Here is a 26,456-nt window from a genome sequence, read left to right as displayed (position 1 = left end):
GCATACCCACCACATTTAAAACATGTTAGAATCAATTAGAGATCTCTTTCTTATAAAATTCCTCAAGGCTATTTGGGGTTGTACTAGTGAAATTTCCCAAACATGGATAACAAAACTTTGGAGTTCAATTTTAGTGCGTGAAATAATTTTCTTCACTTACATTTATTATAGTTTTCAAATTTTTTTGCATACATGAATTCTAAAATTTTCATTTTGTTTGATCGTTTTGTTTACGAGAAAAATTGGATAAAAAAATTGACAAAAAAATGCACATCCAAAATGGAAACGCACAAATGCTGAGAGAGATAATTCTGAAAAGTATCTCTGATTTTGAAGGATAGGCAAAAAGTGGGTTGTTTGGCTCTTGTAAATTTCCAACCACACGTTAACTTGAGAATTTAATTTTTTCTACTCGAAATTTTTGCATCATGAGGTCATTTGCATCTTCCACATGTTTCTAACATGCATACCCACCACATTTAAAACATGTTAGGATAAATTAGAAATCTCTTTATTATAAAATTCCACCAAGCTATTAGGGGTTGTACTAGTGGAATTTCCCAAACATGGATAACAAAACTTTGGATTTCATTTTTAGTGATTGAATGAATTTTCTTCGCTTACATTTATTATAGTTTTCAAATTTTTTTGCAAACATGAACTCTAAAATTTTCATTTTGTTGTGATCATTTTGTTTACAAGAAAAGTGGGACAGGTTTGGATTTGAAAAAAATTGAACATCCACAATGGAAACGCACAAATGCGGAGAGTGCTAATTCCAAAAAGTGTCTATGATTTTGAAGGATAGGCAAAATGTGGATTGTTTGGCCATGGTAAATATCCAACCACACGTTAACTTGAGAATTTAATTTTTGGATCCTTATGTCATTTGCATCATCAACATGTTTCTGGCATGCATACCCACCACTTTTAAAACATGTTAGAATCAATTAGAAATCTCTTTGTTAAAAAATTCCACTAAGCTATTAGGGTTAGTACTAGTGGAATTTCGCAAACATGGATAATAAAACATTGGAGTTCATTTTTAGAGTGTGAATTAATTTTCTTCACTAACATTTGTTATAGTTTTCAATTTATTTTTGCATACATGAACTATAAAATTTTCATTTTTTTGTGATTGTTTTGTTTATGAAAAAAGTGGGACAAGTTTGGATTTGAAAAAAAAATTGAACATCCAAAATGGAAATTCACTAATGCTGAGAGAGATAATTCCAAAAAGTGCCTCAAATTTTGAAGGATAGGCAATAAGTGGGTTGTTTTGTTCTGGTAAATATCCAACCACAAGTTAACTTGAGAATTTAATTTTTTCTACTCCTTGAAATTTTTGGATCATTAGGTCATTTGTACTAGTGGAATTTCCCCGACATGGATAAAAAAACTCTAGAGTTCATATTTATTGGGTGAAATAATTTTCTTCACTTACATTTATTGTAGTTTTCAATTTTTTTTGCATAAATGAACTTTAAATTTTTCATTTTGTTGTGATAGTTTTCTTTACTGGAACAGTGGGACAACTTTGGATTTGAAAAAATATTGAACATTAAAAATGGAAATGCACAAATGATGGGAGAGAAATTTCCAAAAAGTATCTCTGATTTTGAAGGATAGGCAAAAATTGAGTTGTTTGGCCATGGTAAATATCCGACCACATGTTAATTTGAGAATTTAATTTTTTCTACTCCAAATTTTTGGATCATTTGGTCATTTGCATGTTCAACATGTTTCTGGCATGCATACCCATCACATTTAAAACATGTTAGGGTCTATTAGAAATCTCTTTCTTATAAAATTCCACCAAGCTATTAGGGGTTGTACAAGTGGAATTTCCATAACATGGATAACAAAACATTGGAGTTCATTTTTAGAGTGTGAATTAATTTTATTCACTTACAATTGTTATAGTTTTCAAATTTTTGTGCATACATGAATTCTAAAATTTTAATTTTGCTGTGATTGTTTTGTTTACGAGAAAAGTGGGACAAGTTTGGATTTAAAAAATAATTGAACATCCAAAATGGAAACATACAAACGCTGAGAGAGATAATTCATAAAAGTATATTTTATTTTAAAGGATTGGCAAAATGTGGGTTGTTTGGCTCAGGTAAATATCCAACCACACGTTAACTTGAGAATTTAATTTTTTCTACTCCTTGAAATTTTTAGATATTTGGGTCATTTTCATCTTCAACTTGTTTCTGGCATGCATACCCACCACATTTACAACATGTTAGAATCAAATCGAAATCACTTTCTAATAAAATTCCACCAAGCTATTAGGCGTTGTACTAGTGGAATTTCCCAAACATGGATAAAAAAACTATGGAGTTCATTTTTAGTGCGTGAATTAATTTTCTTCACTTACTTTTATTATACTTTTCAAATTTTTTTGCATACATGAACTCTGAAATTTTAATTTTTTTGTGATTGTTTTGTTTACGAGAAAAGTGGCCAAAGTTTGGATTTCAATAAAAATTGACAATCCAAAATGGAAACATACAAATGCTAAGAGAGATAATTCCAAAAAGTATCTCTAATTTTGAAGGATACGCTAAAAGTGGGTTGTTTGGCTCTCGTAAATATCCAACCACACGTTAGCTTGAGAATTTAATTTTTTCTACTCTTTGAAATTTTTGGATCATTAGGTCATTTGCATCTTCAACATGTTTCTGGCTTGCATACCCACCACTTTTAAAACATGTTAGACACAATTAGAAATATCTTTCTTATAAAATTCCACCAAGCTATTAGGGGTTGTACTAGTGGAATTTCCCAAACATGGATAACAAAACTCTAGAGTTCATATTTAATGGGTGAAATAATTTTCTTCACTTACATTTATTGTAGTTTTCAATTTTTTTTGCATACATGAACTCTAAATTTTTCATTTTGTTGTGATTGTTTTCTTTACGAGAACAGTGGGACAAGTTTGGATTTGAAAAAAAATTGAACAACAAAATGGAAACGCACAAATGCTGAGAGAGATAATTCCAAAAAGTATCTTTGATTTTGAATGATAGGCAAAAATTGAGTTGTTTGGCCATGGTAAATATCCGACCACACGTTAACTTGAGAATTTAATTTTTTCTACTCCTAGAAATTTTTGGATCATTAGGTCATTTGCATCTTCAACATGTTTCTGGCAGGCTTACCCACCACATTTAAAACATGTGAGCATCTGTTAGAAATCTTTTTCTTATAAAATTCTCCCAAGCTATTAGGGGTTGTACTAGTGGAATTTCCCAAACATGGGTAACAAAACTTTGCAGTTCATTTTTAGTGCGTGAATTAATTTTCTTCACTTACATTTATTATTGTTTTCAAATTTTTTAGCATACATGAACTCTAAAATTTTAATTTTGTTGTGATTGTTTTGTTTACGAGAACATTGGGACCTGTTTGGACTTGAAAAAAAAATTGAACATAAAAAATGGAAACGATCAAATGCTAAGAGAGATAATTCCATAAAGTATCTCTGATTTTGACGGATAGTGAAAAATTGAGTTCTTTGGCCATGGTAAATATCCAACCACACATTAACTTGAGAATTTAATTTTTTCTACTCCTTGAAATTTTTGGATCATTAGGTCATTTGCATCTTCAACATGTTTCTGGAATGTAAACCCCCCTCATCGAAAACATGTTAGGATCTATTAGAAATCTATTTCTTATAAAATTCCACCAAGCTATTAGGGGTTTTAGTAGTGGAATTTCACAAACATGGATAATAAAACTTTGGAGTTCATTTTTAGTGAGTGAAATAATTTTCTTCACTTACATTTATTATAGTTTTCAAATTTTTTTGCTTACATGAACTCTAAAATTTTCATTTTGTTGAGATCGTTTTGTTTACGAGAAAAGTGGGACATGTTTGAATTTGAAAAATTGAACATCCAAAATGGCAACGTACAAATGCTGAGAGAGATAATTCCAAAAAGTATCTCTGATTTCGAAGGATAGGCAAAAAGTGGGTTATTTTGCTCTGGTAAATATCCAACCACTCGTTAACTTTTGAATTTAATTTTTTCTACACCTTGAAATTTTTGGATCATTAGGTCATTTGCATCTTCAACATGTTTCTGGCATGCATACCCACCACATTTAAAATATGTTAGAATCAATTAGAAATCTCTTTCTTATAAAATTCCATCAAGCTATTAGGGGTTGTACTAGAGGAATTTCCCAAACATGGATAACAAAACTTTGGAGTTTTTTTTTAGTGCGTGAAATTTTTTTTCTTCACCTACATTTATTATAGCTTTCAAGTTTTTTTGCATACATGAATGCTAAAATATTCATTTTGTTGTGATTTTTTTGTTTACGAGAAAAGTGGGAGAGGTTTGGATTTGAAAATACATTTAACAACCAAAATGGAAACGCACAAAATCTGAGAGAGATAATTCCAAAAAATATCTTTGATTTTAAAGGATAGGCAAAAATTGGGTAGTTTGGCCATGGTAAATATCCAACCACATGTTAACTTGAGAATTTAAATTTTTCTACTCCTTCAAATTTTCTAATCATTAGGTCATTTGCATCTTAAACATGTTTATGGCATGCATACCCACCACATTTAAAACATGTTAGAATCAATTAGAAATCTCTTTTTTATAAATTTCCACCAAGCTATTAGGGGTTGTACTAGTGGAATTTCCCAAACATGGATAACAAAGCTTTGGAGTTCATTTTTACTGTGTGAAATAATTTTCTTCACTTACATTTATTACAGTTTTCAATTTTTTTTGCATACATGAACACTAAAATTTTCATTTTGTTGTGATCGTTTTGTTTACAAGAAAAGTGGGCCAAGTTTGGATTTGAAAAAAAATTGAACATCCAAAATGGAAACGCAAAAATGTTGAGAGAGATAATTCCAAAAGTATCTCTGATTTTGAAGGATTGGCAAAAAGTGGGTTGTTTGGCTTTGGTGAATATCCAACCCCACGTTAACTTGAGAATTTAATTTTTTCTACTCCTTCGAAATTTTGGATCATTAGGTCATTGGCATCTTCAACATGTTTCTTGCATGCATACGCACCACATTTAAAACATGTTAAGATCAATTTGAAATCTCTTTTTTATAAAATTCCACCAAGTTATTTGGGGTTGTACTAGTGGAATTTCAAAAACATGGTCAACAAAACGTTGGAGTTCAATTTTAGTCCGTGAAATAATTTTCTTCATTTACATTTATTTTAGTTTTCTATTTTTTTCTTTTTTTGCATACATGAACTCTAAAATTTTCATTTTGTTGTGATCGTTTTGTTTACGAGAAAAGTGGGAGAGGTTTGGATTTGAAAAAAAATTAAACATCCAAAATGGAAATTCACAAATGTTGAGAGAGATAATTCCAAAAGGTATCTCTAATTTTGGAAGATAGGCAAAAAGTGGGTTCTTTGGCTCTGGTAAACATTCAACCACATGTAACTTAAGAATTTAATTTTTTCTTCTCGTTGAATTTTTTGGATAATTAGGTCATTTGAATCTTCAACATGTTTTTGGCATGCATACCCTCCACATTTAAAACATGTTAGGATCAATTATAAATATCCACCAAGCTATAAGGGGTTGTACTAGTGGAATTTCCAAAACATGGATAACAAAACTTTGGAGTTCATTTTTAGTGCATGAAATAATTTTCTTCTCTTACATTTAGTTTTCAAAATTTTTTGCATACAAGAACCTTAAGATTTTCATTATGTTGTGATCTTATGTTTATGAGAAAAGCTGGACAAGTTTAGATTTAACAAAAATATAACATCCAAAATGGTACTACACAAATGCTGAGAGAGATAATTCCCAAAAGTATCTCTGATTTTTAAGGATAGGCAAAAAGTGGTTTTAGGATCAATCAGAAATCACTTTCTTATAAAATTCCACAAAGTTATTAGGTATTGTACTAGAGGAATTTCCCAAACATGGAGAACAAAACTTGGAGTTCATTTTTAGTGCAAAACTTTTCTTCACTTACATTATTATAGATTTCAAATTTTTTTGCATACATAAACCCTAAAATTTTTGTTTTGTTGTGATCGTTTTGTTGACGGAAAAAGTGGGACAAGTTTAGATTTGGAAAAAAATTGAACATCCAAAATGGAAAAGCAGAAATGCTGAGAAAGATAATTCCAAAAAGTATCCCTGATTTTGAAGTAAAGGCAAAAAGTGGCTTGCTTGGCTCTGGTAAATATCCAACCACAAGTTAACTTGAGAATTTAAACTTTTCTACTCCTTGAAATTTTTGGATCATTAGGTGATTTGCATCTTCAACATATTTATGCCATGCATACCCGCCACATTTAAAGCATGTTAGGATCAATTAGAAATCTCTTTCTTATAACATTCCACCAAGCTATTAGGGGTTGTACTAGTGGAATTTCCCAAACATGGATAACAAAACTTTGCACTTAATATTTAGAGCGTGAAATAATTTTCTTCCCATTCATTTATTATAGTTTCCATTTTTTTTTGCACACATGAACTCTAAAATTTTCATTTTTTTGTGATCGTTTTGTTTACGAGAAAAGTGGGACAAGTTTGGATTTGAAAAAAAATCGAACATCCAAAATGGAAACGCACAAATGCTGGGAGAGATAATTCCAAAAAGTATCTCTAATTTTGAAAGATAGGCAAAAAGTGGGTTGTTTGGCTCTGGTAAATATCCAACGACACGTTAACTTGACAATTTAATTTTTTCTACTCCTTGATTTTTTTTGATAATTAAGTCATTTGCATCTTCAACATGTTTCTGGCATGCATACCCACCACTTTTGAAACATGTTAGCATCAATTAGAAATCTCTTTCTTATATAATCCCACCAAGCTATTAGGGGTTGTACTAGTGGAATTTCCCACACATGGATAACAAAACTTTGGAGTTCATTTTTAAGGCGTGAAATAATTTTCTTCACTTACATTTATTATAGTTTTCAAATATTTTTGCATAAATGAACTCTAAAATTTTCATTTTGTTGTGATCGTTTTGTTTACCACAAATGTGGGACAAGTTTGGATTTGAAAAAAAATTTAACTTCCAAAGTAGAAACACACAAAAGCTAATAGTGATAATTCCAAAAAGTAACTCTGATTTTGAAGGATAGGCAAAAAGAGGGTTATTTGGCTCTTGTAAATATCCAACCACACGTTAACTTGAGAATTTAATTTTTTCAACTCCTTGAAATTTTTGGATCAATAGGGCATTTCCATCTTCAACATATTTCTACCATGCATACCCGCCACATTTAAAACATGTTAGGATCAATTAGAAACCTCTTTCTTATAATATTCCACCAAGTTATTAGGTGTTGTACATGTGAAATTTCACAAACATGGATAGAAAAACCTCGGAGTTTATTTTTAGTACGTGAAATAATTTTCTTCACTTACATTTATTATAACTTTCAAATATTTTTGCATACGTGAACTCTAAAATTTTTATTTTGTTGCGATTGTATAGTTTACGAGAAAAGTGGTACAAGCTTGGATTTGAAAAAAAATTGAACATCCAATATGGAAGTTCACAAATGTTGAGAGAGATAATTCCAAACATTATCTGTGATTTTGAAGGATAGGAAAAAAGTAGGTTGTTTGGCTCTGGTAAAAACCCAACTACACCTTAACTTGAGAATTTCATTTTTTCTACTCCTTGAAATTTTTGGATCATTAGGTCATTTGCATCTTCAACAGGTTTCAGGCATGCATACCCACCACATTTAAAACATGTTAGGATCAATTAGAAATCTCTTTCCTATAAAATTCCACCAAGCTATTAGAGGTTGCACTAGTGGAATTTCCCAAACATGCATAACAAAACTTTAGAGTTCATTTTTAGTGCGTGAAATAATTTTCTTCACTTACATTTATTACGGTTTTCAATTTTTTTGCATACATGAACTCTAAAATTTTCATTTTTTGTGATCGTTTTGTTTGCGAGAAAAGTGGGACAACTATGGATTTGAAAAAAAAATTGAACATCCAAAATGGAAACTCACAAATGCTGAGAGAGATAATTCAAAAAAGTATCTCTGATTTTGAAGGATTGGCAAAAAGTGGGTTGTTTGGCTCCGGTAAATATCGAACCACACATTAACTTCAGAATATAATTTTTTCTACTCCTTGAAATATTTGGATCATTAGGTCATTTGCATCTTCAACATGTTTCTGGCATGCATACCCACCACATTTAAAACATGTTAGGATCAATTAGAAATCTCTTTCTTATAAAATTCCATTAAGCTATTAGGGGTTGTACTAATGGAATTTCCCAAACATCTATAACAAAACTTTGGAGTTCATTTTTAGTGTGTGAAATAATTTTATTCACTAACATTTATTATAGTTTTCAATTTTTTTCATACGTGAACTCTAAAATTTTCAGTTTGTTGTGATCGTTTTCTTTACGAGAACAATGGGACAAGTTTGGATTTGAAAAACAATTGAACTTAAAAAATGGAAACGCACAAATACTGAATGAGATAATTCCAAAAAGTATCTCTGATTTTGAAGGATAGGCAAAAATAGGGTTGTTTGGCCATGGTAAATATCCAGCCACACGTTAACTTCAGAATTTAATTTATCTACTCCTTGAAATTTTTGGATCATTAGGTCATTTGCATCTTCAACATGTTTGTGGCATGCATACCTACCGCATTTTGTTGTGAACATTTTGTTTACGAGAAAAGTGGGACAAGTTAGGATTTAAAAAAAAATTGAACATCCAAAATAGAAAAGAACAAATGCAGAGAGATATTTCAGAAAAAGTATATCTGATTTGGAAGGATTGGCAAAAAGTGGGTTGTTTAGCTCTGGTAGATATCCAACCCCATGTTAACTAGAGAATTTAATTTTCCCTGCTCCTTGAAATTTTTGGATCGTCAGGAGATTTGTATCTTCCACATGTTTCTGGCATGCATACCCACCACTTTTAAATCATGTTAGGATCAATTAGAAATCTCTTTCTTATCAAATTCCACCAAGATATTAGGGGTTGTACTAGTGGAATTTCCCAAACATGGATAACAAAACTTTAGAGTTCATTTTTAGTGCTAGAAATAATTTTCTTCACTTACATTTATTATAGTATTCAAATTTTTTTGCGTACATGAACTCAAAAATTTTCATTTTTTTGTGATCGTTTTGTTTACAAGAAAAGTGGGACAAGTTTGGATTTGAAAAAAAAAAAAACATCCAAAATGGAAATGCACAAATGCTGAGAGAGATAATTCCAAAAAGTATCCTTGATTTTGAACAATTGATAAAAAGTGGGTTGTTTAGCTCTGGTAAAAATATCCAACAACACGTTAACTTGAAAATTTAATTTTTTGTACTCCTTGAAATTTTTTGATCATTACGTCATTTGCATCTTCAACATGTTTCTGGCATGCATACCCACCACACATAAAACATGTTAGGATAAATTAGAAAGCTCTTTCTTATAAAATTCCACCAAGCTATTAGGGGTTGTCCTAGTGGAATTTCCCAAACATGGATAACAATACTTTGGAGTTCATTTTTAGTGCGTGAAATAATTTTCTTTACTAACACTTATTATATTTTTCAATTTTTTTTTCATACATGAACTCTAAAATTTTCATTTTGTTGTGATCATTTTCTGTACGAGAACAGTGAGAAAAGTTTGGATTTGAAAAACAATTGAACATAAAAATTGCTGAAGGAGATAATTCCAAAAAGTATCTCTGATTTTGAAGGATAGGCAAAAACTGGGTTGATTGGCCATGGTAAATTCCAAACCACACATTAACTTGAGAATTTAATTTTTTCAACTCCTTGCAATTTTTGGATCATTAGGTCATTTGCATCTTCAATTTGTTTCTGGCATGCATACCCACCACATTTAAAACATGTTAGGATCTACTAGAAATCTCTTTCTTTTAAAGTTCCACCAAGCTATTAAGGGTTGTACAAGTGGAATTTCCCAAACATGGATAACAAAACTTTGGAGTTCATTTTTAGTGCGTGAATTAATTTTTGTCACTTGGATTTATTATAGTTTTCAATTGTACGTCCAAAATGGAAATTCACAAATGATGAGAGAGATAATTCCAAAAAGTATCTCTGATTTTGAAGGATTAGCAAAAAGTGGGTTGTTTGGCTCTGGTCAATATCCAACCACACGTTAACTTGAGAATTTAATTTTTTCGACTCCTTGAAATTTTTTGATCATTAGGTCATTTGCATCTTCAACATGTTACTGGCATGTGTACTCATAAAATTTAAAACATGTTAGGAACAATTAGAAATCTCTTTCTTATAAAATTCCACCAAGTTATTTTGGGTTGTACTAGTGGAATTTCCCAAACATGAATAACAAAACTTTGGAGTATTTTTTTAGTGCGTGAAATAATTTTTTTCACTTACATTTAACATAATTTTCAAATTTTTTTGCATACATGAACTCTAAAATTTTCCTTTTGTTGTCATCGTTTTGTTTACGAGAACAGTGGACAAGTTTGGATTTAAAAAAAAATTTGAACATCCAAAATGGAAATTCACAAATCCTGAGATAGATAATTCCAAAAAGTACCTATGATTTTGAAGGATAGGCAAAAAGTGGGTTGTTTAGCTCTAGTAAATATCCAACCACACGTTAACTTGAAAATTTAATTTTTTTTACTCCTTGAAATTTTTGGATCATTAGGTCATTTGCAACTTCAACATGTTACTCGCATGCATACCCACCACATTTAAAACATGTTAGGATCAATTATAAATGTCTTTCTTATAAAATTGCACCAAGTTATTTGTTGTTGTACTAGTGGAATTTCCCAAACATGAATAACAAAACTTTGGAGTTCATTTTTAGTGCATCAAATAATTTTTACACTTATATTTATTACAGTTTTCAAATTTATTTTCATACATGAACTCTAAAATTTTCATTTGGTTGTGATCTTTTTGTTTACGAGAAAAGTGGGACAAGTTTGGATTTGAAAAAAAAATTGAACATCCAAAATTGAAAATCACAAATGCTGAGAGAGATAATTCAAGAAAGTATCTCTGATTTTGAAGGATTGGCAATAAGTGGGTTGTTTGACTCTGGTAAATATCCAACCACACGTTAACTTGAGAATTTAATTTTTTCTTCTCCTTGAAAATTTTGGATAATTAGGTCTTTTTCATCTTCAACATGTTAGGATCTATTTGAAATCACTTTCTTATAAAATTCCACCAAGTTATTAGGGGTTGTACTAGAGGAATTTCCCAAACATGGATAACAAAACTTTGGAGTTCATTTTTACTAATTGAAATAATTTTCTTCACTTACATTTGTTGTAGTTTTCAACTTTTTTTGCATACATGAACTCTAAAATTTTAATTTTTTTGTGATTGTTTTGTTTACGAGAAAAGTGGGACAAGTTTGGATTTGAAAAAAAATTGAAAATCCAAAATGGAAACGTACAAATATTGAGAGAGATAATGCCAAAAAGTATCTCTGATTTTGAAGGATAGGCAAAAAGTGGGTTGTTTGGCTCTAGTAAATATCCAACCACAGGTTAACTCGAGAATTTAATTTTTTCTACTCCTTGAAATTTTTGGATCATTAGATCATTTGCATCTTCAAGTTGTTTCTGGGATGCATACCCACCACTTTTAAAACATGTTAGAATCAATTAGATATCTCTTTCATATAAAATTCCACCAAGCTATTAGGGGTTGTACTAGTGGAATTTCCCAAACATGGATAACAAAACTTTGGAGTACATTTTTAGTGCATGAAATAATTTTCTTCACTTACATTTATGACACTTTTCAACATTTTTTGCATATATGAAATCTAAAATTTTCATTTTGTTGTGATCATTTTCTTTACGAGAACTGGGACAAGTGTGGATTTGAAAAACAAATCAACATAAAAAATGGAAATGCACAAATGAAGAAAGAGAAAATTCCATAACGTATCTCTGATTTTGAAGGATAGGCAAAAATTGGGTTTTTTGGCCATGGTAAATATCCAACCACACGTTAACTTGAGAATTTAATTTTTCCTACTCCTTGAAATTTTTGGATCATTAGGTCATTTGCATCTTCAACATGTTTCTGGCATGCATACCCACCACTTTTAAAACATGTTAGAATCAATTAGAAATCTCTTTCTTATAAAATTCCACCAAGCTATTAGGAGTTGTACTAGTGGAATTTCCCAAACATGGATAACAAAACTTTGGAGTTCATTTTTATTGAGTGAAATAATTTTCTTCACTTACATTTATTATAGTTTTCAAATTTTTTTCATACATGAACTCTAAAATTTTCATTTTGTTGTGACTGTTTTGTTTATGAGAAAAGTGGGACAAGTTTGGATTTGAAAAACAATTGAACATAAAAAATGGAAACGCACAAATGCTGAGAGAGGTAATTCCAAAAAGTAACTCTTATTTTGAAGGATATGCAAAAATTGGGTTGTTTGGCCCTGGTATATATCCAACCACACATTAACTTGAGAATTTACTTTTCCCTACTCCCTGAAATTTTTGGATCATTAGGTCATTTGCATCTTCAACATGTTTCTAGCATGCATACGCACCACATTTTAAACATGTTAGGATCAATTAGAAATCTCTCTCTTATAAAATTCCACCAAGCTATTAGGGGTTGTACTAGTTGAATTTCTCAAACCTGGATAATAAAACTTTGGAGTTCGTTTTTAGTGCTTGAAATAATTTTCTTCTCTTACATTGTTATAGTTTTCAATTTTTTTGCATACATCAACTCTAAAATTTTCATTTTGTTGTGATCGTTTTGTTAACGAGAAAAGTGGGAAAAGTATGGATTTGAAAAAAAATTGAACATCCTAAATGGAAACCGGCAAATGATGTGAGAGATAATTCCAAAAAGTATCTCTGATTTTGAAGGATCGACAAAAACTGGGTTATTTGGCTCCGGTAAATATCCAACCACACACTTGAGAATTTAATTTTTTCTACTCCTTGAAATTTTTGGATCATAAGGTCATTTGCATCTTCAACATGTTTCTAGCATGCATACCCACCACATTTAAAAGATGTTAGGATCTATTAGAAATCTCATTCATATAAAATTCCTCCAAGCTATTAGGGGTTGTACTAGTGGAATTTCCCAAACACGGATAACAAAACTTTGTAGTTTATTTTTAGTTCGTGAATTAATTTTCTTCACTTACGTTTATTATAGTTTTAAATTTTTTTTGCATCCATGAGCTCCAAAATATTTATTTTGTTGTGATCGTTTTGTTTATGAGAAAAGTGGGACAAGTTTGGATTTGAAAAAAAATTGAACATCCAAAATGGAAATGTACAAATGCTGAGAGAGATAATTCACAAAAGTTTCTATGATTTTGAAGGATAGGTAAAAAGTGGGTTGTTTGGCCCTGGAAAATATTCAACCACACGTTAATTTGAGAATTTAATTTTTTCTACACCATGAAAATTTTGGATCATTATGTCATTTGCATCTTCAACATGTTTCTGGCATGCATACCCTCCACAATTAAAACATCTTAGGATCAATTAGAAATCTCTTTCTTATATAATTTCACCAAGCAATTAGGGGTTGTACTAGTGGAATTTCCCAAACATGGATAACAAAACTTTGAAGTTCTTTTTTAGTGAGTGAAATAATTTTCTTCACTTACATTAATTATAGTTTTCATTTTTTTTTGTATATGTGAAATCTAAAATTTTCATTTTGTTGTGATCGTTTTGTTTACGAGAAAAGTGGGAAAAGTTTTTATTCGAAAAAAATTTGAACATCCAAAATGGAAACTTACAAATGCTGAGAGAGATCATTCCAAAAAGTATCTCTGATTTTGAAGGATAGGGAAAATTGGGTTGTTTGGTCATGGTAAATATCCAACCACAGGTTAACTTGAGAATTTAATTTTTTCTACTCCTTGAAATTTTTGGATCATTGGGTCATTTGAATCTTCAACATGTTTGTGGCATGCATACCCACCACATTTAAAACATGTTAGGATCTATTAGAAATCTCTTTCTTACAAAATTCCACCAAGCTATTAGGGGTTGTTCTAATGGAATTTCCCAAACACGGATAACAAAACTTTGGAGTTCATTTTTAGTGCGTGAATTAATTTTCTTCACTTACATTTGTTATAGTTTTCAAATTTTTTTGCATACATGAACTCTAAAATTTTCATTTTTTTGTAATTGTTTTGTTTATGAAAAAAGTGGGACAAGTTTGGATTTGAAAAAAAAATTGAACATCCAAAATGGAAATTCAAATACGCTGAGACAGATAATTCCAAAAAGTATCTCAAATTTTGAAGGATTGGCAAAAAGTGGGTTGTTTGGTTCTGGTAAATATCCAACCACACATTAACTTGAGAATTTAATTTTTTCTACTCCTTGAAATTTTTGGATCATTAGGTCATTTGCATCTTCAAAATGTTTCTGCCATGCATACCCACCACATTTAAAACATGTTAGGATCAATTATAAATCTCTTCCTTATAAAATTCCACCAAGCTATTAGGGGTTGTAGTAGTGGAACTTCCGAAACGTGGATAACAAAACATTGGAGTTCATTTTTAGAGAGTGAAATAATTTTCTTCTCTTACATTTCTGATTTTGAAGGATAGGCAACAAGTGGGTTGTTTGGCTCTGGTAAATATCCAATCACACGTTAACTTGAGAATTTAATTTTTTCTAGTCCTTGAAATTTTTATATCATTAGGTCATTTGCATCTTCAACATGTTTCTGCCTTGCATACCCACGACTTTTAAAACGTGTTAGAATCAATTAGAAATCTCTTTCTTATAAAATTCCACCAAGCTATTAGGGGTTGTACTAGTGGAATTTCCAAAACATGGATAAAAAAACTCTAGAGTTCATATTTAATGGGTTAAATAAATTTCTTCACTTACATTTATTGTAGTTTTCAATTTTTTTTTCGTACATAAACTCTAAATTTTTCATTTTGTTGTGATAGTTTTCTTTTGGAGAACAGTGGGACAACTTTGGAATTGAAAAAAAAATTGAACATTAAAAATGGAAACGCACAAATGATGGGAGAGAAAATTCCAAAAAGTATCTCTGATTTTGAAGGATTGGCAAAAATTGAGTTGTTTGGCCATGGTAAATATCTGACCACATATTAACTTGAGAATTTAATTTTTTCTACTTCAAATTTTTGGATCATTTGGTCATTTGCCTCTTCAACATGTTTCTGGCATGCATACCCACCACATTGAAAACATGTTAGCGTCTATTAGAAATCTCTTTCTTATAAAATTCCACCAAGCTATTAGGGGTTGTACTAGTGGAATATCCATAACATGGATAACAAAACATTGGAGTTCATTTTTAGAGCGTGAATTAATTTTCTTCACTTACAATTGTTATAGTTTTCAAATTTTTTTGCACACATGAATTCTAAAATTTTAATTTTTCTACGAATGTTTTGTTTACGAGAAAAGTGGGAAAAGTTTGGATTTAAAAAAAATTGAACATCCAAAATGGAAACATACAAATTCTGAGAGAGATAATTCATAAAAATATCTCTGATTTTGAAGGATTGGCTAAATGTGGGTTGATTGGCTAAGGTAAATATCCAACCACACGTTAACTTGAGAATTTAATTTTTTCTACTCCTTGAAATTTTTGGATCATTGTCATTTGCTTCTTCATCATGTTTCTGGAATGCAAACCCACCTCATTGAAAACATGTTAGGATCTACTAGAAATCTCTTTCTTATAAAATTCCTCGAAGCTATTAGGGGTTTTACTAGTGGAATTTCACAAACATGGATAACAAAACTTTGGAGTTCATTTTTAGTGAGTGAAATAATTTTCTTCACTTACATTTATTATAGTTTTCAAATTTGTTTGCTTACATGAACTCTAAAATTTTCATTTTTTTGAGATCGTTTTGTTTACGAGAAAAGTGGGACATGTTTGCAATTGAAAAAAATTGAACATCCAAAATGGGAACGTACAAATACTGAGAGGGATAATTCCAATAAGTATCACTGATTTTGAAGGATAGGCAAAAAGTGGGTTGTTTAGCTCTCGTAAATATCCAACCACACGTTAACTTGAGAATTTAATTTGTTCTACTCTTTGAAATTTTTGGATCATTAGGTCATTTGCATCTTCAACATGTTTCTTGCTTGCATACCCACCACTTTTAAAACATGTTAGAATCAATTAGAAATCTCTTTCTTATAAAATTTCACCAAGCTATTAGGGGTTGTACTAGTGGAATTTCCCAAACATGGATAACAAAACTCTAGAGTTCATATTTAATGGGTGAAATAATTTTCTTCACTTACATTTATGGTTGTTTTCAATTTTTTTTGCATACATGAACTCAAAATTTTTCATTTTGTTGTGATTGTTTTCCTTACGAGAACAGTGGGACAAGTTTGGATTTGAAAAAAAATTGAACATCAAAATGGAAACGCACAAATGCTGAGAGAGCTAATTCAAAAAAGTATCTTTGATTTTGAGTGATAGGCAAAAATTGAGTTGTTTTGCCATGGTAAATATGCAACCACACGTTAACTTGAGAATTTAATTTTTTCTACTGCTTGAAATTTTTGGATCATTAGGTCATTTGCATCTTCAACATGTTTCTGCTTTGCATACCCACCACATTTAAAACATGTTAGGGTCTATTAAAAATCTCTTTCTTATAAAATTCCAACAAGCTGTTAGGGGTTGTACTAGTGGAATTTCCATAACATGGATAAGAAAACATTGGAGGTCATTTTTAGTGCGTGTATTAATTTTCTTCACTTACATTTATTATAATTTTTTTTTTGGCATACATGTACTCTAAATTTTTCATTTTGTTGTGATTGTTTTCTTTACGAGAACAATGGGACAAGTTTGGATTTAAAAAAAAAATTGAACATCTAAAATGGAAACGCACAAATACTGAGAGAGATAATTCCAAAAAGTATCTATGATTTTAAAGGATAGGCAAAAATTGAGTTGATTGGCCATGATAAATATCCGTCCACACGTTAACTAGAGAATTCAATTTTTTGTATTCCTTGAAATTTTTGGATCATTAGGTCATTTGCATCTTCAACATGTTTCTGGCAGGCATACCCACCACATTTAAAACATGTGAGCATATATTAGAAATCTCCTTCTTATAAAATTCCTCCAACCTATTAGGGGTTTTACTAGTGGAATTTCACAAACATGGATAACAAAACTTTGGAGTTCATTTTTAGTGAGTGAAATAATTTTCTTCACTAACATTTATTATAGTTTTCAAATTTTTTTACTTACATGAACTCTAAAATTTTCATTTTGTTGAGATCGTTTTGTTTACGAGAATAGTGGGACCAATTTGGATTTGAAAACAAATTTGAACATAAAAAAAGGAAACTCACAAATGCTAAGAGAGATAATTCCATAAAGTTTCTCTGATTTTGACGGATAGGCAAAAATTGAGTTTTTTGGCCATGGTAAATATCCAACCACACGTTAACTTGAGAATTTAATTTTTTCTAGTCCTCGAAATTTTTGGATCATTAGGTCATTTGCATCTTCATCATGTCTCTGGAATGCAAACCCACCGCATTGAAAACATGTTAGGATCGAGTAGAAATCTCTTTCTTATAAAATTCCGCCAAGCTATTAGAAGTTTTACTAGTGGAATTTCACAAAAATGGATAACAAAACTTTGGAGTTCATTTTTAGTGAGCGAAATAATTTTCTTCACTTACATTTATTATAGTTTTCAATTTTTTTTGCTTACATGAACTCTAAAATTTTTATTTTGTTGAGATCGTTTTGTTTACGAGAAAAGTGGGACAAGTTTGGATTTGAAAAAAAATTGATCATCCAAAATGGGAACGTACAAATGCTGAGAGAGATAATTCCAAAAAGTATCCCTGATTTTGAAGGATAGGCAAAAAGTGGGTTGTTTTGCTCTGGTAAATATCCAACCACTCATTAACTTTTGAATTTATTTTTTTCGACACCTTGAAATTTTTGGATCATTAGGTCATTTGCATCTTCAACATGTTTCTGGCATGCATACCCCACAACATTTAGAACATGTTAGAATCAATTAGTAATCTCTTTCTTATAAAATTGCATCAAGCTATTAGGGGTTGTACTAGAGGAATTTCCAAAACATGGATAACAAAACTTTGGAGTTCTTTTTTAGTGTGTGAAATAATTTTCTTTACCAACATTTATTATAGTTTTCAAGTTTTTTTGCATACATTAATGCTAAAATTTTCATTTTGTTGTATTTTTTTGTTTACGAGAAAAGTGGGAGAGGTTTGGATTTGAAAAAAAAAATTAACTTCCAAAATGGAAAAGCACAAATTCTAAGAGAGATAATTCCAAAAAATATCTTTGATTTTGAAGGATAGGCAAAAATTGGGTAGTTTGGCCATGGCAAATATCCTACCACATGTTAACTTGAGAATTTATATTTTTCTACTCCTTGAAATTTTCTGATCATTAGGTCATTTGCATCTTAAAGATGTTTCTGGCATGCATACCCACCACATTTAAAACATGTTAGAATCAAATAGAAATCTCTTTCTTATAAATTTCCACCAAGCTATTAGGGGTTGAACTAGTGGAATTTCCCAAACATGGATCACAAAGCTTTGGAGTTCATTTTTAGTGTGTGAAACAATTTTCTTCACTTACATTTATTATAGTTTTCAATTTTTTTTACAACCATGAACTCTAAAATTTTCATTTTTCTATGATCGTTTATTTTACAAGAAAAGTGGGATAAGTTTGGAGTTGAAAAAAAGTCAACATATAAAAAGGAAACGCACAAATGCTGAGAGAGATAATTCCTAAAAGTATCTCTGATTTAGAAGGATAGGGAAAAACTTGTGTTGTTTGGCCATGGTAAATATCCAACCACACGTTAACTTCAGAATTTAATTTTTTCTGCTCCTTGAAATTTTTGGATCATTAGGTCATTTGCATCTTCAACATGTTTTTGGCATGCATACCCACCACATTTAAAACATGTTAGGATCTATTGGAAATTTTTTTCTTATAAAATTCTACCAAGCTATTAGGGGTTGTACTAGTGGAATTTCTGAAACATGGATAACAAAACTTTGAAGTTGATTTTTAGTGCGTGAAATAATTTTCTTCACTTACATTTATTTCAGTTTTCAAATTTTTTTGCATACATGAACTCTAAAATTTTCATTTTGTTGTGATCGTTTTGTTTACGAGAAAAGTGGGACAAGTTTGGATTTGAAAAAAAATTGAACATCCAAAATGGAAACGCACAAATGTTGAGAGAGATAATTCCAAAAGTATCTATGATTTTGAAGGATTGGCAAAAAGTGGTTTGTTTGGCTCTGGTAAATATCCAACCACACGTTAACTTGAGAATTTAATTTTTTCTACTCCTTGAAATTTTTGGATCATTAGGTCATTTGGATCTTCAACATGTTTCTTTCTTGCATACACACCATATTTAAAACATGTTAAGATCAATTTGGAATCTCTTTTTTATAAAATTCCACCAAGTTATTTAGGTTTGTACCAGTGGAATTTCAAAAACATGGATAACAAAACGTTGGAGTTCAATTTTAGTGCGTGAAATAACTTTCTTCATTTACATTAATTTTAGTTTTTTTTTTTTTTTTTTGCATACATGTACTTTAAAATTTTCATTTTGTTATCATCGTTTGGTTTACGAGAAAAGTGGGAGAGGTTTGGATTCGAAAAAAAATTGAACATCCAAAATAGAAATTCACAAATACTGAGAGAGATAATTCCAAAAAGTACCTCTAATTTTGAAAGATAGGCAAAAAGTGGGTTCTTTGGCTCTGGTAAATATCGAACCACTTGTTAACTTGAGAATTTAATTTTTTCTTCTTGTTGAAATTTTTGGATAATTAGGTCAATTGCATCTTCAACATGTTTCTGGAATGCATACCCTCCACATTTAAAGCATGTTAGGATGAATTAGAAATATCCACCAAGCTATAAGGGGTTGTACTAGTGAAATTTCCAAAACATGGATAACAAAACTTTGGAGTTCATTTTAAGTGCGTGAAATAATTTTCTTCACTTACATTTATTATAGTTTTCAAATTTTTTTGCATACAAGAACTTTAAAATTTTCATTTTGTTGTGATCTTTTGTTTATGAGAAAAGCTGGACAAGTTTAGATTTAAAAAAAATATAACATCCAAAATGGTACTGCACAAATGCTGAGAGAGATAATTCCCAAAAGTATCTCTGATTTTGAAGGATAGGCAAAAGGTGGGTTGTTTGGCTCTGGTAAATATCCAAACACACGTTAACTTGAGAATTTAATTTTTTCCACTCCTTGAAATTTTTGGATCACTAGGTCATTTGCATCTTCACCATGTTTCTGGCATGCATACCCATCACATTTAAAACATGTTAGGATCAATTAGAAAACTCTTTCTTATAAAATTCCACCAAGCTATTAGGGGTTGTACTAGTGGAATTGCCTAAACATGGATAACAAAACTTAGGAGTTCATTTTTTGTGCCTGAAATAATTTTCTTCACTTACATTTATTATTGTTTTCAAATTTTTTTGCATACATGAACTTTAAAATTTTCATTTCGTTTTGATCTTTTGTTTACAAGAAAAGTGGGACAAGTTTCAATTTTAAAAAAAGTTGAACATCCAAAATGGTAATGCACAAATGCTAAGAGAGATAATTCCCAAAAGTATCTCTGATTTTGAAGGATAGGCAAAAAGTGGGTTGTTTGGCTCTGGTAAATATCCAACCACACGTTAACTTGAGAATTTAATTTTTTCTACTCCTTGAAATTTTTGGATCATTTGGTCATCTGCATCTTCAACTTGTCTCTAGCATGCATACCCACCACATTTAAAACATGTTAGGATCAATTAGAAATCTCTTTCTTATAAAAATCCACCAAGCTATTAGGGGTTGTACTAGTGGAATTTCCCAAACATGGATAACAAAACTTCGGAGTTCATTTTTACTGCGTGAAATAATTTTCTTCACTTACATATATTATAGTTTTCAAATTTTTTTGCATACAAGAACTTTAAAATTTTCATTTTGTTGTGATCTTTTGTTTATGAGAAAAGATGGACAAGTTTAGATTTAAAAAAAATATAACATCCAAAATGGTACTGCACAAATGCTGAGAGAGATAATTCCAAATATATCTCTGATTTTGAAGGATAGGCAAAAAGTGGGTTGTTTGGCTCTGGTAAATATTCAACCACACGTTAACTTGAGAATTTAATTTTTTCTACTCCTTGAATTTTTTGGATCACTAGGTCATTTGCATCTTCACCATGTTTCTGGCATGCATACCCATCACATTTAAAACATGTTAGGATCAATTAGAAAACTCTTTCTTATAAAATTCCACCAAGCTATTAGGGGTTGTACTAGTGGAATTGCCTAAACATGGATAAAAAAACTTTGGAGTTCATTTTTTGTGCCTGAAATAATTTTCTTCACTTACATTTATTATTGTTTTCAAATTTTTTTGCATACTTGAACTTTAAAATTTTCATTTCGTTTTGATCTTTTGTTTACTAGAAAAGTGGGACAAGTTTAAATTTTAAAAAAATTTGAACATCCAAAATGGTAATGCACAAATGCTAAGAGAGATAGTTCCCAAAAGTATCTCTGATTTTGAAGGATAGGCGCAAAGTGGGTTGTTTTGCTCTGGTAAATATCCAACCACACTTTAACTTGAAAATTTAATTTTTTCTACTCCTTGAAATTTTTGGATCATTTGGTCATCTGCATCTTCAACTTGTTTCTAGCATGCATACCCACCACATTTAAAACATGTTAGGATCAATTAGAAATCTCTTTCTTATAAAAATCCACCAAGCTATTATGGGTTGTACTAGTGGAATTTCCCAAACATGGATAACAAAACTTTGTAGTTCATTTTTAGTGCGTGAAATAATTTTCTTCACTTTCATATATTATAGTTTTCAAATTTTTTTGCATACATGAACCCTAAAATTTTCATTTTGTTTACGAGAAAAGTTTGGATTTGAAAAAAAATGGAACATCCTTAATGGAAACGCACAAATGCTGTGTGAGATAATTCGTAAAAGTATGTCTGATTTTGAAGGATAGGCAAAAAGAGGGTGGTTTGGCTCTGGTAAATATCCAACCACAAGTTGACTAGAGAATTTAATTTTTTCAACTCCTTCAAATTTTTGGATCATTAGGTCACTTGCATCTTCAACATATTTCTGCCATGCGTACCCACCACATTTAAAACATGTTAGGATCAATTAGAAATCACATTCTTATAAAATTCCACAAAGCTATTAGGTATTGTACTAGAGGAATTTCCCAAACATGGATAACAAAACTTGGAGTTCATTTTTAGTGCAATAATTTCCTTCACTTACATTTATTATAGATTTCAAATTTTTTTGCATACATAAACTCTAAAATTTTTGGTTTGTTGTGATCATTTTGTTGACGGAAAAAGTGGGACAAGTTTGGATTTGGAAAAAAATTGAACATCCAAAATGGAAAAGCAGAAATGCTGAGAAAGATAATTCCAAAAAGTATCTCTGATTTTGAGGGATAGGAAAAAAGTGGCTTGCTTGGCTCTAGTAAATATCCAACCACACGTTAACTTGAGAATTTAATTTTTTCTACTGCTTGAAATTTTTGGATGATTAGGTCATTTGCATCTTCAAAATATTTATGACATGCATACCCGCCACATTAAAAACATGTTAAGATCAATTAGAAATCTCTTTCTTATAAAATTGCACCAAGCTATTAGGGGTTGTACTAGTGGAATTTCCCAAACATGGACAACAAAACTTTGGACTTAATTTTTAGAGCGTGAAATAATTTTCTTCACATTCATTTATTATAGTTTTCAATTTTTTTTGCATACATGAACTCTAAAATTTTCATTTTGTTGTGATCGTTTTGTTTACGATAAAAGTGGGACAAGTTTGGATTTGAAAAAAAATCGAACATCGAAAATGGAAACGCAAAAATGCCGAGAGAGATAATTCAAAAAACTATCTCTGATTTTGAAACATAGGAAAAAAGTGGGTTGTTTGGCTCTGGTAAATATCAAACGACACGTTATCTTGAGAATTTAATTTTTTCTATTCCTTGAATCTTTTTGATAATTAACTCATTTGCGTCTTCAACATGTTTCTGGCATGCATACCCACCACTTTTAAAACATGTTAGCATCAATTAGAAATCTCTTTCTTATATAATTCCACCAAGCTATTAGGGGTTGTACTAGTGGAATTTCCCACACATGGATAACAAAACTTTGGAGTTCATTTTTAAGGCGTGAATAATTTTCTTCACTTACATTTATTATAGTTTTCAATTTTTTTTGCATAAATGAACTCTAAAATTTTCATTTTGTTGTGATAGTTTTGTTTACGAGAAAAGTTGGACAAGTATGGATTTGAAAAAAAATTGAACATCCAAAATAAAAACACACAAAAGCTGAGAGAGATAATTCCAAAAAGTAACTCTGATTTTGAAGGATAGGCAAAAAGAGGGTTGTTTGGCTCTGGTAAATATCCGACCACACGTTAACTTGAGAATTTAATTTTTTCAACTCGAAATTTTTTGATCATTAGGGCATTTCCATCTTCAACATATTTCTGCCATGCATACCCGCCACATTTAAAACATGTTAGGATGAATGAGAAATCTCTTTCTTATAATATTCCACCAAGCTATTAGGGGTTGTACTAGTGGAATTTCCCAAACATGGATAGCAACACTTCGGAGTCTATTTTTAGTGCGTGAAATAATTTTCTTCACATACATTTATTATAGCTTTCAAATTTTTTTACATACGTGACCTCTTAATTTTTTTTTTTTTGTTGTGATCGTTTTGTTTACGAGAAAAGTGGTACAAGTTTGGATTTGAAAAAAAAATTGAACATCCAAAATGGAAGTTCACAAATGCTGAGAGAGATAATTCCAAACAGTATCTCTGGTTTTGAAGGATAGACAAAAAGTGGGTTGTTTGGCTCTGGTAAAAATCCAACCACACGTTAACTTGAGAATTTCATTTTTTCTTCTCCTTGATATTTTTTGGATCAATAGGTCATTTGCATCTTCAACAGGTTTCAGGCATGCATACTCACCACATTTAAAACATGTTAGGATCAATTAGAAATCTCTTTCTTATAAAATTCCACCAAGCTATTAAGGGTTGTACTAGTGGAATTTCCCAAACAAGGATAACAAAACTTTGGAGTTCATTTTTAGTGCGCGAAATAATTTTCTTCACTTACATTTATTACAGTTTTCAATTTTTTTGCATACATGAACTCTAAAATTTTCATTTTTTTGTCATCGTTTTGTTTGAGAGAAAAGTGGGACAAGTATGAATTTGAAAAAAAAATTGAACATCCAAAATGGAAACTCACAAATGCTGAGAGAGATAATTCAAAAAAGTATCTCTGATTTTGAAGGATTGGCAAAAAGTGGGTTGTTTGGCTCCAGTAAATATTGAACCACACGTTAACTTGAGAATATAATTTTTTCTACTCCTTGAAATTTTTGGATCATTAGGTCATTTGCATCTTCAACATGTTTCTGGCATGCATACCCACCACATTTAAAACATGTTAGGATCAATTAGAAATGTCTTTCTTATAAAATTCCATTAAGCTATTAGGGGTTGTACTATTGGAATTTCCCAAACATGGATAAAAAAACTTTGGAGTTCCTTTTTAGTGTGTGAAATAATTTTCTTCACATACATTTATTATAATTTTCAAATTTTTTTGCATGCATGAACTCTAAAATTTTCATTTTATTGTGGTCGTTTTGTTTACGAGAAAAGTGGGACAAGTTTGGATTTTAAAAAAAAAATTGAACATCCAAAATGGAAACGCACAAATACAGAGAGAGATAATTCCAAAAAGTATCTCTGATTTTGAAGGATAGGCAAAAAGTGGGTTGTTTGGCTCTGGTACATATCCAACCACACATTAACTTGAGAATTTAATTTTTTCTACTCCTTGAAATTTTTGGATCATTAGATCATTTGCATCTTCAACATGTTCCTGGCATGCATACCCACCACTTATAAAACATGTTACAAACAATTAGATATCTCTTTCTTATAAAATTCCACCAAGCTATCAGGGGTTGTACTAGTGGAATTTCCCAAACATGGATAACAAAACTTTGGAGTTCATTTTTAGTGCGTGAAATAATTTTCTTTAATAACATTTATTATAGTTTTCAATTTTTTTTCATACATGAACTCTAAAATTTTCATTTTGTTGTGATCGTTTTCTTTACGAGAACATTGGGACAAGTTTTGATTTGAAAAACAATTGAACCTCAAAAATGGAAACACACAAACGCTTAATGAGATAATTCCAAAAAGTATCTCTGATTTTGAAGGATAGGCAAAAATCGGGTTGTTTGGCCATGGTAAATATCCAACCACACATTAACTTGAGAATATAATTTATCTACTCGAAATTTTTGGATCATTAGGTCATTTGCATCTTCAACATGTTTATGGCATGCATACCTACCACATTTTGTTGTGAACATTTTATTTACAAGAAAAGTGGGACAAGTTAGGATTTTAAAAAAAAATTGAATATCCATAATGGAACTTGACAAATGCTGAGAGAGATAATTCAGAAAAAGTATATCTGATTTGGAAGGATACGCAAAAATTGGGTTGTTTAGCTCTGGTCAATATCCAACCCCATGTTAACTAGAGAATTTAATTTTCCCTACTCCTTGACATTTTTGGATCGTTAAGAGATTTGCATCTTCCACATGTTTCTGGCATGCATACCCACCACTTTTAAAACATGTTAGGATCAATTAGAAATCTCTTTCTTATAAAATTCCACAACGCTATTAGGGGTTGTACTAGTGGAATTTCCAAAACATGGATAACAAAACTTTGGGGTTCATTTTTAGTGCGTTAAATAATTTTATTCATTTAAATTTATTATAGTTTACTATTTTTTTGCATACATGAACTCTAAAATTTTCTTTTTGTTTTGATCATTTTGTTTACGAGAAAATTGGGACAAGTTTGGATTTGAGAAAAAAATTGTACATCCAAAATGGAAATTCACAAATGCTGAGAGAGATAATTCCAAAACGTATCTCTGATTTTGAAGGATAGGCAAAAAGTTTGTTGTTTGGCTCATGTAAATATCCAACCACACGTTAACATGAGAGTTTAATTTTTTCTACTCCATGAAATTTTTGGATCATTAGGTTATTTGCATCATCAACATGTTTCTGGCATGCAAACCCACCACATTTAAAACATGTAAGGATCTATTAGAAATCTCTTTCTTATAAAATTCCACCAAGCTATTAGGGGTTGTACTAGTGGAATTTCCCAAACATGGATAATAAAACTTTGGAGTTCATTTTTAGTGAGTGAACTAATTTTCTTCACTTACATTTATTATAGTTTTCAAATTTTTATGCATACATCAATTCT

This window comes from Aristolochia californica, unplaced genomic scaffold, assembly GCF_029961685.1.
Source record: "Aristolochia californica isolate CCGP_79_NKW_82.1479 unplaced genomic scaffold, dmAriCali1.0.hap1 SCAF_6, whole genome shotgun sequence".
Lineage (NCBI taxonomy): Eukaryota > Viridiplantae > Streptophyta > Magnoliopsida > Piperales > Aristolochiaceae > Aristolochia > Aristolochia californica.
This window is presented reverse-complemented; position numbering follows the sequence as displayed.